Below are 12220 nucleotides of genomic sequence, written 5' to 3' on the forward strand. Positions count from 1 at the left end.
TTTTATGGCTGGGGGGTCACTACAGCATGAGGAACTGTGTTAAAGTTCACAGCATTAGGAAGGTTGAAAACCACCGCTCTAGGGCACACACTCTTATAGTTCATCACGAACTGGGGAGGCCGCTACTTCTAAGACCCAGGATCCTCAGAGACCTATCACAAATTCTGACCCAGCTCTAACTTCATTTACAAGCAAAGAAAATTCCCAGAAAGGAGAGAAGACTGTGAGAAGGCTCCTCAGGATAAGGCTTTTGTCACCAACACTGAAAATCTGAGTTCAATCCCCAGGACCTACATGGTACAAGGAAGGACTGAATCCTACAAGTTGTTCTTTGGCCTCCACAAATGTGCTGTGACTCATGCATGTGCATAAATACAACTAAATAAATGTAAAAAAAAACCTTATGACTTTCCCTATCCTGAACATTTCATACGAATGGAATCATACCACGTGTGACCCTTGTGACTTTCCTCTGGCCGGCATGATGTAGTCTGGATCAAAGCTTTGTTCCTAGGGCTGGAGAGATGCTCAAGGGTTAAGAGCACTGGCTGCTCTTGCAGAGGACCACTGTTCAGTTCCCAGAACTCACAAGGCAGCTAACTCCACTTCCGGAGAACCCTGAACCCTCTTCTGGCTTTATCGGGCACCAGGTGCATATATGGCACACACTCGCACGTGCAGGCAACATGTAAAAGGGAAACTCCGTTCCTTTAGGTGAAGTACTCACATTTGTGAATAGACCATTTTGTTCATTAGTTTAAAGCTATTTTCCCTGTGTAAACATTTTTTTCCCCTTAAGACAGGGTCTCATTATGTAGCCTTGGCTAGCCTGGAATTCACTCTAGACCAGGCTGGCCTCAAACTCACAGAAAGCTGCCTGCCTCTGCTCTCAGGTTCTGGGATTCAAACATGTGCCACCCTGCCCAGGCTGTTTTTACTTTTTGTTATTCTGAATGTTGTTAACATCCACATACATGTCTGTGTGTGAACATTACATCTTATAGTCCACTTGAGATCTAGTAGTGAGATTGCTGAGTCATGTTAACTATAAGGTAAATCCTTTAAGGAATTACCAACTGTTTTCCAAAATAGCAGTGGTCTATGAGCTCTGGTTTTTCATCTTCTCTAGTACTTGTCTGTCTAATTATAGTCCTCTTAAGTAGGGTAAAGTATCTCATTGTGGGTTGTTTTTATTTGTTTGTTTGTTTTTGGGGTTTTTGTTTGTTTGGTTGGTTGGTTTTTGAGTCATGTAGTTCAGGCTGCCTCCAACTCCTATGCTGTTAAGGTTCCTCTGTGGTCTCTATTTCTGTTTCTGCCTAGACTTACCTTGATGGTGGACTGTGGGCTGGCTAGTCTTCTGTGGACTTGACACAAGCTAGGATCATCTGAGAGGAGGGAACCTCAATTAAGAAATTGCCTCCATAAGATCAGGCTGTAGGCAAGCCTGTAAGGGCATTTTCTTAATAGTAATTGATGAGGGAGGGACCAGCCCATTTTGTGTGGTGCCATCCCTGGGGTGGTGGTCCAAGGTGCTATAAGAAAACAGACTGAGCAAGCCATGAGAAGCAAGCCATGGCCTCTGCATCAGTGCTGCCTCCAAGTCCCTGCTCTGGCTGAGTTCCTGCCTTGGCTTCCCTCAATGGACTGTCACCTGTAAGCCAAATGAACGTTTTCCTCCCTCAAGTTGCTTTTGGTAGTGTTTACCACAGCAAAAGAGAAGCAAACTAGGACACCAAAACTCAGAATTGTCCATTTATTATTACTGTTTTTTCTAATCTACTGGTTGAGATGCTGTGAAATAATCCTTCTGTACACTGTGAATATGTATTACTCTTATTGGTTAATAAAGAAGCTGATTGGCCTATAGCAAGGCAGGATAAAGTTAGGTGGGTCAATCAAACTGAGGATACTGGGATGCAGAAGGTGGAGTCAGAGGAGACACCAGCCAATCAGTCAGCCACTGAGGAAGGAGGACCTGTAGAAAATGAGGTAACAAGCCATGAGCCATGTGGTGAAGCATAGATAAGAAATATGGGTTAATTTAAGTGTAAGAGTTAGCTAGAAACAAGCCTGAGCTATTGGCCCATCATTTATAAGTAATATAAGCCTCTGAGTGGTTATTTGGGAATTGGTGGGCTGGAGGAAACTGTCCAACTACAGTTGGCGTTCCAACATGGGGCTGGAATTTCCACGTAAAACCTGACAAAAGCTTAAAAAGGGATTCTAGACACACAAGAATGGAGTCAAGCATGGCTTCTTGGTAGCTGCCTTTTCTCTGTTGGGCTCTGTTTGCTGATAGCAAGCAGAGGCATGGCTCCTTTAAGAGATGGCTTCCTGGCTTGGAGCTAACAGCAAAAATGGATGGCTGTCTTAAAAGGCCAGACTACCAAACCTTTACATGGTGTTTATGAGCAGATGACAGCATGCTACTTGGTAGCAACATGGACCCAAAAACTTCCCAGAGTTGGGGCAATAAACATGGCTCCCAGAGCTGGCAGTAAACATAAGAGTTAGCTAGTAACAAGCCTGAGCTACCAGCTGAGCATTTATAAGTAATAATAAGCCTCTGAGTGGTTATTTGGGAATTGGTGGGCAGGAGAGAAATGTCCGACTACATTGAGAAGTGACAGCTCACTGTGGCTTCCCAGATTAATAGATATGTTCTACTATACCTGCATGGTTAGTTAGATGGCTGATTGGAGCCTCTGAAGGAAAGAACCCTTTACTCTGCTGTGGTTGGAGCTTCGCAAGGCTCTGCATCTAGATTGTTGGTTGTGCAGAGGGAGACTGTGGAGTTAGGGAATGTTAAGGACGGTGATGACTCTATAGGGAGAGGGTTGTTGTCACCTTGAAACCTGTGGTAGAAGGAAGCTAAAGTTCTATCTCCTATCATAGGGTATTAAAAAATTAAACCAAACAAAGGAGTCAATGACTTAATCCTGAGACCTAAAACAATGAAACTCTTATTAAAAGAAAACCCAGGTGAACTCATGGGGATCTTAGGTTCATTGATGGTTTCTTAGATACAATAGTCAAGTGGGACATGGATGCACATGCCAGTAATCACAACACCCAGGGGCAGGCAGGAGGATTGCTACTGTGAGGTCAGTCTGGGCTACACAGCAAAAACTATCCTCAAACTAGGCGTGGTGGCACACGCCTTTAATCCCAGCACTCAGGAGGCAGAGGCAGGTGGATCTCTGAGAACTTGTAGTGAAAGAAGGGGCCACAGAGACCACGAAACCAAGGAGATGCCTAAGGCTCCCACAGTAGCCAGCATGACCTTTTCCTTCTCATGACCTCATGAGTTGTAGACTTTCCTTGCTTATTCTCCTGAAATGGAGATGATAGTAATAAGAGAAGTAATTATTACACACTGGATAATGATTATGAGCAATGAGTTGGCATTGTGTTTGTTCTTTTTAAAGGTGTGTTATCTTATTCCTTAGGGAACAGCTGCTGTCTCAGAGACAGGGTAATTGGGGTTTGCATAGAGACAGCCAGACTCCAGCGCTGTATTGTTAGCCTGGCTCAAAAGAACAAAGAAAGAGGAAGCCCAGACTGGGGTGGGAGAGAACAGAGGACACCATGTTTGTTTACTGGGCCTAGAGTTGAGGCAACAGCGGGGGTGGGGGGGAGGTGGGGGGGAGGGTGGGGGGGGGTGGGGATGGGGGGTATAGTGAGGCCCTTAGGAAGATAGTTCTTGGTAATGACTGTCCCACTCCACTGGACATGGCCTTCAGCAAACACTGCCACTCCCATGCCCAGGCCCCTGCTGGATGCTAGTGAGCCAGCCTGGGATCTGCTTCCTCCAAGGTTTTACATTGCCCTGATCTTCTGGGGGAGATGTGATGAGCAAGCCTGGCAACAGACATAATAAATTAAAATTCTGGGTGCATGCCAGGTGGTGCACACCTTTAATTCCAACATTTAGAAGTAGGTTTGAGTTCCAGGCCAGCCTAGGATTAATAGTGAGACCTTAAATAAACAAAAAGTCACTAGGAAAATGTAAATAAGTTGGTCATATCTCATATCAATGCTGTTGTTATAGGGCGATCCTCCCATGGTGTTTTTTTTTTGGGGGGGGGGTAGTTTAAGATAGGGTCTCACACTGTAGCCTAGGCTGGCCTGAAATTCAGTGTTGCACATGATGGCCTCAAACTCACAGCAGTCCTCTTGCCTCAGTTTCCTAAGTGCTAGGATTACAGGCAGAGGCAACCACAACCAGCATTCTGTACTTTCTAAACAATTGAATGTAAATACACAAAAATAAAAGAAAAAATGAATTAAGCAATAGAATCTGGCAGGGTGTGTAGTTCAGGGGCAAATGGCCACCATACGCAAGGTCCTGGGTTCAATCCCCAGCACTACAACATATTTTAAAAATAGAAAAAGTAATTTAAGCCATAAAAACCCCAAGGGCTATGCTTGAAGCCTCCTGTCCTTGAGGTGATGAAGTATGGCTTCAAAGATGGGGGGCTGAGGAAGGGTCACCCTCTGGATCCTCGGCTTGCGGCTGTGGGATAGGGCTATGGCGCGCGCCATCAGCCAACTTGCCCAGTTTAATCTTTTGAGAGAGTTTCTGCTCTCAACTCCCAAACTTACTGACGGTGACCACAGAGCAAGGGCAGAGCCAAGCCTTGTCCACCCCTTCAGCTCCTGCTTGGTCTTTTACTAAGGATGGTTAGGTGTTCTTTCTCCGTTCTCACTCCACCAGATGGGGCTAAGTCTCCATTCCTGGGAGGCCCCAGGTCGTTTGTTATTAACCCTCTGTCTTGGGCATGTCTCCCTCACCAATCTGATGACCCTTAGCAGTGAGCTAAGTCCCAGGCTGGAGGTGTCAGCCAGCGCCTGGTGCCTTGAGTTAAGTGGGCAGCTGACCCAGTCTGAACCAGTCATCCAGATTCCAGGACTCAAGGCGGGGCCTGGGCTCTGGCCCAGGATTTGGGCTGCTGTGGTCCTGGAAGATCGGGGAACTTCCCTCTCATGTGTTGGGCCTCTTAGGACCACTCTTGCAAAATGTTGACTGACCTGGGCACCATCCTAAATTCCATCCCCAGAGTGGCAGACTCGAGATTTCCCTACCCCAGGACCCCGATTTATCCACGGCCAGAGCCACAATCTCAGCCATGGCTGCCCCAGGCTAAGCGCTGTGTTTGGCCACTTCTCTCAACAACGTAAGTCGGGCTCTCCGTGTATACTGTTTTGCAGAGAAGGAACATGAGGCTCAGGGGTGAAGCAACGTGCTTGTAAGTGACAGAGCGAAGAGGTGAAGGAGGCCTAACTTGTCGCAGAGTAACGCTTGCAGTACTCAGATTAAAAAGAAGTGTTGCCAGCCGGACGGTGGTGGCGCACGCCTTTAATCCCAGCACTCGAGAGGCAGAGGCAGGCGGATCTCTGTGAGTTCCAGGCCAGCCTGGTCTACAGAGTGGGTTCCAGGACACCCAAGGCTGCACAGAGAAACCCTGTCTTGAAACAAAACAAAAAGAAATACCGCCTTCTCTGCAGGAGCTGATGCTGCTGTCAGCATACTGTGTACGTAGAACAGACACAGGCTCAGCCCTTTGCATGGATTATTTAATTGAATACGCATAACGACTCAGTGCATATAAAGTTATGCCTTCTTCACAATGGAAATTGGGGCTCTAAGAAGAGACCTGTGCAAGGCCACATGGAAAGCTGGACGGTGACTCTCTTCTGCTATTTCTTTCCTAAACCTCTTATTATTGGTTTCCTCTCTCCTCCCTACACTGGCTCCCCAGCCCTTCCTAATGATGTTGCTGCTCTTCCTCCATCCCGGGACCCCTGGTTAACCCATGTCCATAGCCCTTCATTCATAGTCTTACCATGGTTTGGAGCCTAGTGTTGGACCAAGCTGTATGGATTAGTGAACCCTGGGGATAATTCTACCTTTAGACATTCTTTAGCCCTTATTACTTACTGCTTCTGGGCAAGGGGAGTGACCCAGGGACACATCACTCAGGCCCTCTGAGAAGTCTGCATATTTGTGACTAAAGCAGTTTAGAGGGTAGAGCCGGCAGGATGTCCATACCTGGCAGGGAGGTCAGATACATAAAAGGTGGGGTCAGGATTGGCCTCTCGAGGCTGGGTAGTTCCCAGGACTGGGCCCCTCAAGCTGGAAGCTGATATGAGCAGCAGCAACTGCTGGCATTATCTGGCTTCTAAGAATAGCTTGAGGTAAAGATCAGAGGCTGGGGCCAGGGAAAAGGACAGGGGCCTCTGTCTCCTTGTCCAGCCCTGCTGCTTGGCATGAAGGCTGGGCTCTCCTTCTGGCTCACTCTTTGTTCTGGGGAGGTTTTGAATGGACATACTCATCCAACTCGGGGCTCCCAGAACTCAGACCCAGGTTGTTTGGCCTATGACTAGAGATAGTGAGCACACAGTGCAGGGCTGGTCCTCATCCAGCCATCCTCCCGTATTATAGGCCTTTATTCACTTAGCAAACATTTTTAAATGGGCCTTATATACATATGTGATTAAAAATTCAAAAGGTATTATAAAGGAAATAAATCTGTCCCCACTGACTGCTTTCATCAGCATCCTGAAGAACTAGTCTATCCCTAGATAAACTCATGGACTCACAAGCCTCCCTGACATACACAGTCCATTCCTGCACATTCTTTTTTCCAGTGCTGGGGATGGAACCTAGGGCCTTTGCATTCTAAACAGGTGCTCTACCACTGGGCATACCCACAGCTCCTCACTTGCTTTTCCTAATGCTCTGTCTTAGACATAGTAATATATTGAGTCTCCACTTGTACTAAATACTAGTCTTAGCACTTCGGATACTTCAACTCCACCATCATGTTCAGGACTATGTTCTAGCTATTCAGCTCACTGTTAGAGGCTTAAGTGACTTCTCAAGATGCCATGGCTGGTAACTGATGGAGACAGGATTCAAATCTAAGGTGTTCTTCCTCTTAAGTTTGAGTCACATCCCTCTGCTATAAGCCTTCTCTCTTTCTAAGGGCCAAGGTAAGAAATATGTAGTGAACATTACCAGGCACCAGGCTGAACTGGGATACACTAGAGCATAAAAAAGATCAGGTCTCTGCCCTCGTGGAACTGGCACCCCAGCACTCACAAGTGCCTGTCAGCTAAGGCTGGAGAGAAGGGACCCCCAGATGTGTTAGTTTCATCATGTTCAAGTCTTCTGTTCAGACATACCCTGTTCCTTTACCCATGAGCCCTCCAGCTCTCCAGTCTCAGAGCTAGGAACTCTTAGAGCTCAAGTGAAAGATGAAAGATGGAAGATGGGGGTCCCGACAGCGGTAGCTGCCTCTGAGGTCACCATGTAGCCCTGGTGAGCCTCATCTCATTCCCTCTGGGATCCACTTCAGCAGGCCCGGTGGGGGTGTCTATAATCCAGGACCAGCCATTGTTTGAAGTTGGGAACAATTGAAGGGCAAGAGAGCTATAGAGAGATCCACAGCTGCTGTCACCTGTCCCAGCCTGGGCCTAGGGCCCAGGCGTTGTCTACACTGAGCCACTCTACCAGTGAGGGCCCCCGGGGGTGGGTAGTGGAACAGGCCCAGCTGAGCCTTAGAGAGACAGAGTCAAAGGCCAGGAGGAAGAAATGCTAAGTCTCAGAGGGTAGAAGAGGGACAGGTAACATGGAAAGACCAAGCCCCTTGAAAGATATTAAGGATTCCCACCGAGTATTCCAAACTGTTGGATTGGTGTTAGGGCCAGAGAGAGCACACTTTGGAGACACTGGAACCAAGGCAAAGGTTGAACTCACATATGAGCAGATCAGAACCTGAACAGAACTATTGATGGGAACTAGAGACCCTTGGACCACACAAGTCTTCTGGGATGCCCGCACATGCACTTTTTTTAATCTCTTTTTTTTTTTCTTTCTTACTGGGGTGACCACATCCCAGAATTCTTTATGGGGCAATTTGAAGGATCCCCATGAATGCTCTGAGAGGCCCCCTGGGTCTTTAGAAGCTTAAGATTAATTATACTGCTGGGTGATGGCTTCACAAAGACCGTCATCCCCTCCCTCTGTGCCTCAGTTTCCCTGACTTCAGTGAGAGCTCATTTCTAAAACCATTAAAGTGTCCCTTGGTTCTCTGACACTGGCAGGACATTATTTCTCATGTGTCTGCCCTCCCTCCTCCAGATGAGGCCACAGTCCTTTATGGGGATGGGGGACAGCTGGTTCTCCACTTCCTCCCCCCAGCAACCTTTCAGACATAAATCCATGCTGAGGCATCTCTTCTCTGGATAAACAGCCTTGATGCCTTCTGGCTGCCCTCAGCCTATTTTCTGCTTGGAGCATCAGAGCAGGGGCCCACTCAAGCCCTCTGCAGCTGCCCAGGGCCCCATGAGGAGGACAATCCTGGGACAAGCAGGGGCCAACCACCCCCAGAGTGCCAGGGTGGCGGGTCCCTCTTGAGGCCTCACCACCTTGCCTGTGGACCGTTATGGCAGCCTCCTCCTGAATGAGCCTTCCTGCCACCGGTGGGTCTCGCCCCTTCAATCCATCCTCCACACCAGCTGCCACAGGGATCTGATGAACACATAAATCTGACCGCGCTGTCAGATCTCCTTGCTCAGGACTCTTTGATGAAGAAATAAATAAAAACGCTTTTGATGGTGCCCCAACTCACACAGGGGAAAGCTCTAAATCCCAATCTTGCTTTTGAAGTTCTCCACAGTCCTATCCCAATGACCAGGTCCAGCCTTACCCCTCTTTATGCCCTGGGGCCTAGCCTTAGCCATGCAGTTGCTCAGGCCGGATCTTCGTTCTCTTCCCCCTGGGACTGTGGGCTCATGACATCTGTCTTGTCTCCTCTTCCCTGCCTTCAGCACCCCAGGCCCATCTGCTTCTTCCTGGGTGACTGCAGCAAACTCAACTCTTCCCTGATCAGCTCTTAACCTTCCCAGTCTATTCTCAACATGGTAGCCAGAGTAGCCACTCTTAAACTTTAGGCCACTTACATCCTTGCCCTTTAGGTTCCTATTGCTATTGTAGTCAAACCCTGTGTCCCAGGTGTTTTAAGATTCCAAACAGTCTTGCCTATTTTCTACCCCCTGTTATTCCCTGGTAAAACTCTTCTCCCAAAATATACTTTTTTTTTTTAAACCACACCCAGTGTTGTGGGGTATACTGGTAGCAGAGATAATTTGGAGCTGGGTTCTAAAATCCTGGAGTCTAGCCTCCTGAAGCTAACCAGACTTCAGCCATTGCCCCCTCCAAAGCATTGAGCCCTCTGCAGCCTCACTGTCTTCCAAGGCCAGGTCTGCAGTCGCAGGCTGGCTCTGAGCATTTTTTTTTTTTAATTTCATGTGCATTGGTATTTTGCCTTTATGTATTTCTGTGTGAGAGAGCCAGGCACCCTGGAACTGGAGTTACAGGCAGTTGTGAGCTGCCATGTGGTGTTGGGAATTGAACCGAGTCCTCTGGAAGAGCAGCCAGTGCTCTTCAGCACTGAGCCATCTCTCCAGGCCTGGGCTCTGAGCTTAAGAACCTACCTGTGTACACGACTTTGCTTCCTTGTCATTACCCCGCCCACAGGTCTACTCTCCCCATCCCAAATGCTGGGGATTAAATCCAGGACCCCAGACTTTCCAGAGAAATGTTCTACCTCGAAGTCCTGTCTCCAAGTCATGGCAGATTCACCTTTGAGGCTGCGCAGGTCCCACAGATCCCTTTGTTCCTGACCGCATAGACGCATTTGAAATTAGCACCTCAAGCCCTTGCAAAATCGCAGACTTCCTTGGCTCTCAGGACATGGGTTTCCTTGTTGCTTTGCTTTCCTGACCTGGATCCTCACCTTAGCAGGAAAATGTGCCCTGGGTGGTAGAAGTGAACCTAGCAGGACACTTCTAGGCCTGGATTCTGGGTTTGTTTCTAAGCACTTGGATGTACACTGAGCAGGTAACTCTAGAATTTCACCACATTGTAACTTTGGGAGAGACTACAGTTATTGGAAGTTCTGATTCTTTAGGTTAATTCTGCCACTCTGTCCTAGAACAAAGTGCCTTGCATGCTGAGAACCTTTGAGCAGTGAAGAGCTGTGTCTACTCTCTATACTGTGTGTGTGTGTGTGTGTGTGTGTGTGTGTGTGTGTGTGTGTGTGTGTGTGCAGCCGCTGTGCATATGCAGAGGCCTGAGGAGGACATCGGGTCTCCTGCTCCATCACTCATGACCTTACTCTTTTGAGGCAGGGTCTCTCACTGAACCTGCATCTAGCGAGATGGCCAGCAAGCCCCAGCCATCCTCCTGCTTCCTCCCCACCTCTCCAGGGTGACATGTGTGTACATGGCTATGCCCAGCTTTGTGTGTCAGATTCTCAGGCTTGTGCGGCAAGCGCCCTTACCCACTGAGCTATCGGTCTGTTCCCTACTCTCCACAGTTCCTACAACTTGCTCAAACTCATCTCCCAGCCTCTGACCTTGTATAGATACGGAAACTCTGTCTACTGAGCTTCTGGTCCTGGGCAGGCTTTCTGACAGGTGCTGGGAATGCAGAACAGAGTCCTGCCCTCAGAGTCCCTTTCTAGTTGTGGGAGGCAAGTGAGAAACAACCTACCTCCCACAAGGAGTGAAAATGACCTTGTTCTCACAGACATGTCAAGAGGATGAAGGACTAGTGATATAACATCCAAGACATACAATTCTGAAAATAGGCCAAGTGGTAGTGGACACCTTTGATCCCAGCACTCAGGAGACAGAGGTAGGTGGATCTCTGAGTTCGAGGCCAGCGTGGTCTACAGAGTGAGTTCTAGGACAGCCAGGGCTTTACAGAGAAACACTGACTTGAAAATCAAAATAAACCAAAACAAAAAATAAAAATTCTGAAAATAGGTAAAACTAAGCAGTGATGTAGAGTCGGGACTGTATTACCTCAGGAGAGGAGAGTTTATACTTTTGTCAGTTATCATCAAATCTGGCAGTGAAGTTTTTATTTTTAAAGCTTTCATGTCTTGTGGGATGGGGGAGCTTTCATGGTTTTGTGTGTGTGTGTGTGTGTGTGTGTGTGTGTGTGTGTGTGTGTGTGTGTGTGTGTGTGTGTGTGTACTTCATTATGCATGTGTACACACATTTAAAATGTACAGCTTACTTTGATCACAAGATAGACACAACTGTGCAACCACCACTTAGCTCAGTGTCTGGAGCATTTCTTCCATTCTGGAAGTCTCTCCTACCAGCCTTCCACTTCTGTCCTCATAGATTAGTTTTGCCTGCTCTGGAAGCGTATGTGGTGCCAGTGTATACAATTACTTTTGTGTATTTTGTTTGGCGCAGTTACATATCTGGAATGGACTGCCTGTTGGGACCGAGCATTATCCCCTGATGCCTGTTTGGAACGACCCAGGTTTGTGTCCAGTGTCCAAGGATCTTGGATTCTTTTATTCTCTGCTTAGCCTGGCATGTGTTTGCAATCCTGGCCCTTGGGCTTTTGAGTTCTGTGTCCAGTGTTCTTGGATCATTTGAGCCTGTAATTCTAAAATCCTGCAATGTCATCCAGCCCTGAATGAATTGATGGACAGAGAGTCTAGACATTTCCTGACATATTCTAGAGTTGTATCAGATGGACTGAGTTGTCCCCCTCTCTACCTTATTATTTTTTTTTATTTTGAGATGGAGTCTTGCTAAATTACCTAGACTGGCTTTGAGCTTGGCCTCTTCCAGCCTCCTGAGTGTTAGGTCTCAAACTCAGGACCAATGCCTAACTGAGGTGCCTTATCTCAGCCATTTGTCCCGAGTTTCTTTGAGACCTAACATTGAGTACCAGGAGCTGCAGGTACTTTTCTTCATGTTGGATTTCCCTCTGGAGACTGAGGGACCAAGATGGAGGCTGAGGAGAAGGAGGAAGGTCCAGGTGCTGCAGAGGGATGTGCATCTTTTCAGTGCTGACTCCTACACTGCTGACCTTTGAGACGTGGTTAGGGCTTGCTTTCTCCAGACTTCATTCTTACTAGTACAGAAAGAGAAATAGGTGGTTTCCATGAGCATTCTATGGTCCCTTCCCTGGTCTCTTTGCTCTCTGTTTCTGGAAGTACAGGTCTTTTTTTCTGCATGTATGAGACTCCCTGTGACTCAGTTTCCACTCCTGAGTGCCTTACTGCCTTGCCCCTGTCCCTGTCACTCTCTGAATCCCAGCTTCCCTGACTGAGTGCACTGTCTCTCTCCGCCTTTGTGATCCCCTGACAATGGGAGGTAAAAATAGCCCAGGGGCTGAGCTACA

This window comes from Peromyscus californicus, unplaced genomic scaffold (assembly GCF_007827085.1).
Source record: "Peromyscus californicus insignis strain IS unplaced genomic scaffold, ASM782708v3 Scaffold_7__1_contigs__length_154581171, whole genome shotgun sequence".
Lineage (NCBI taxonomy): Eukaryota > Metazoa > Chordata > Mammalia > Rodentia > Cricetidae > Peromyscus > Peromyscus californicus.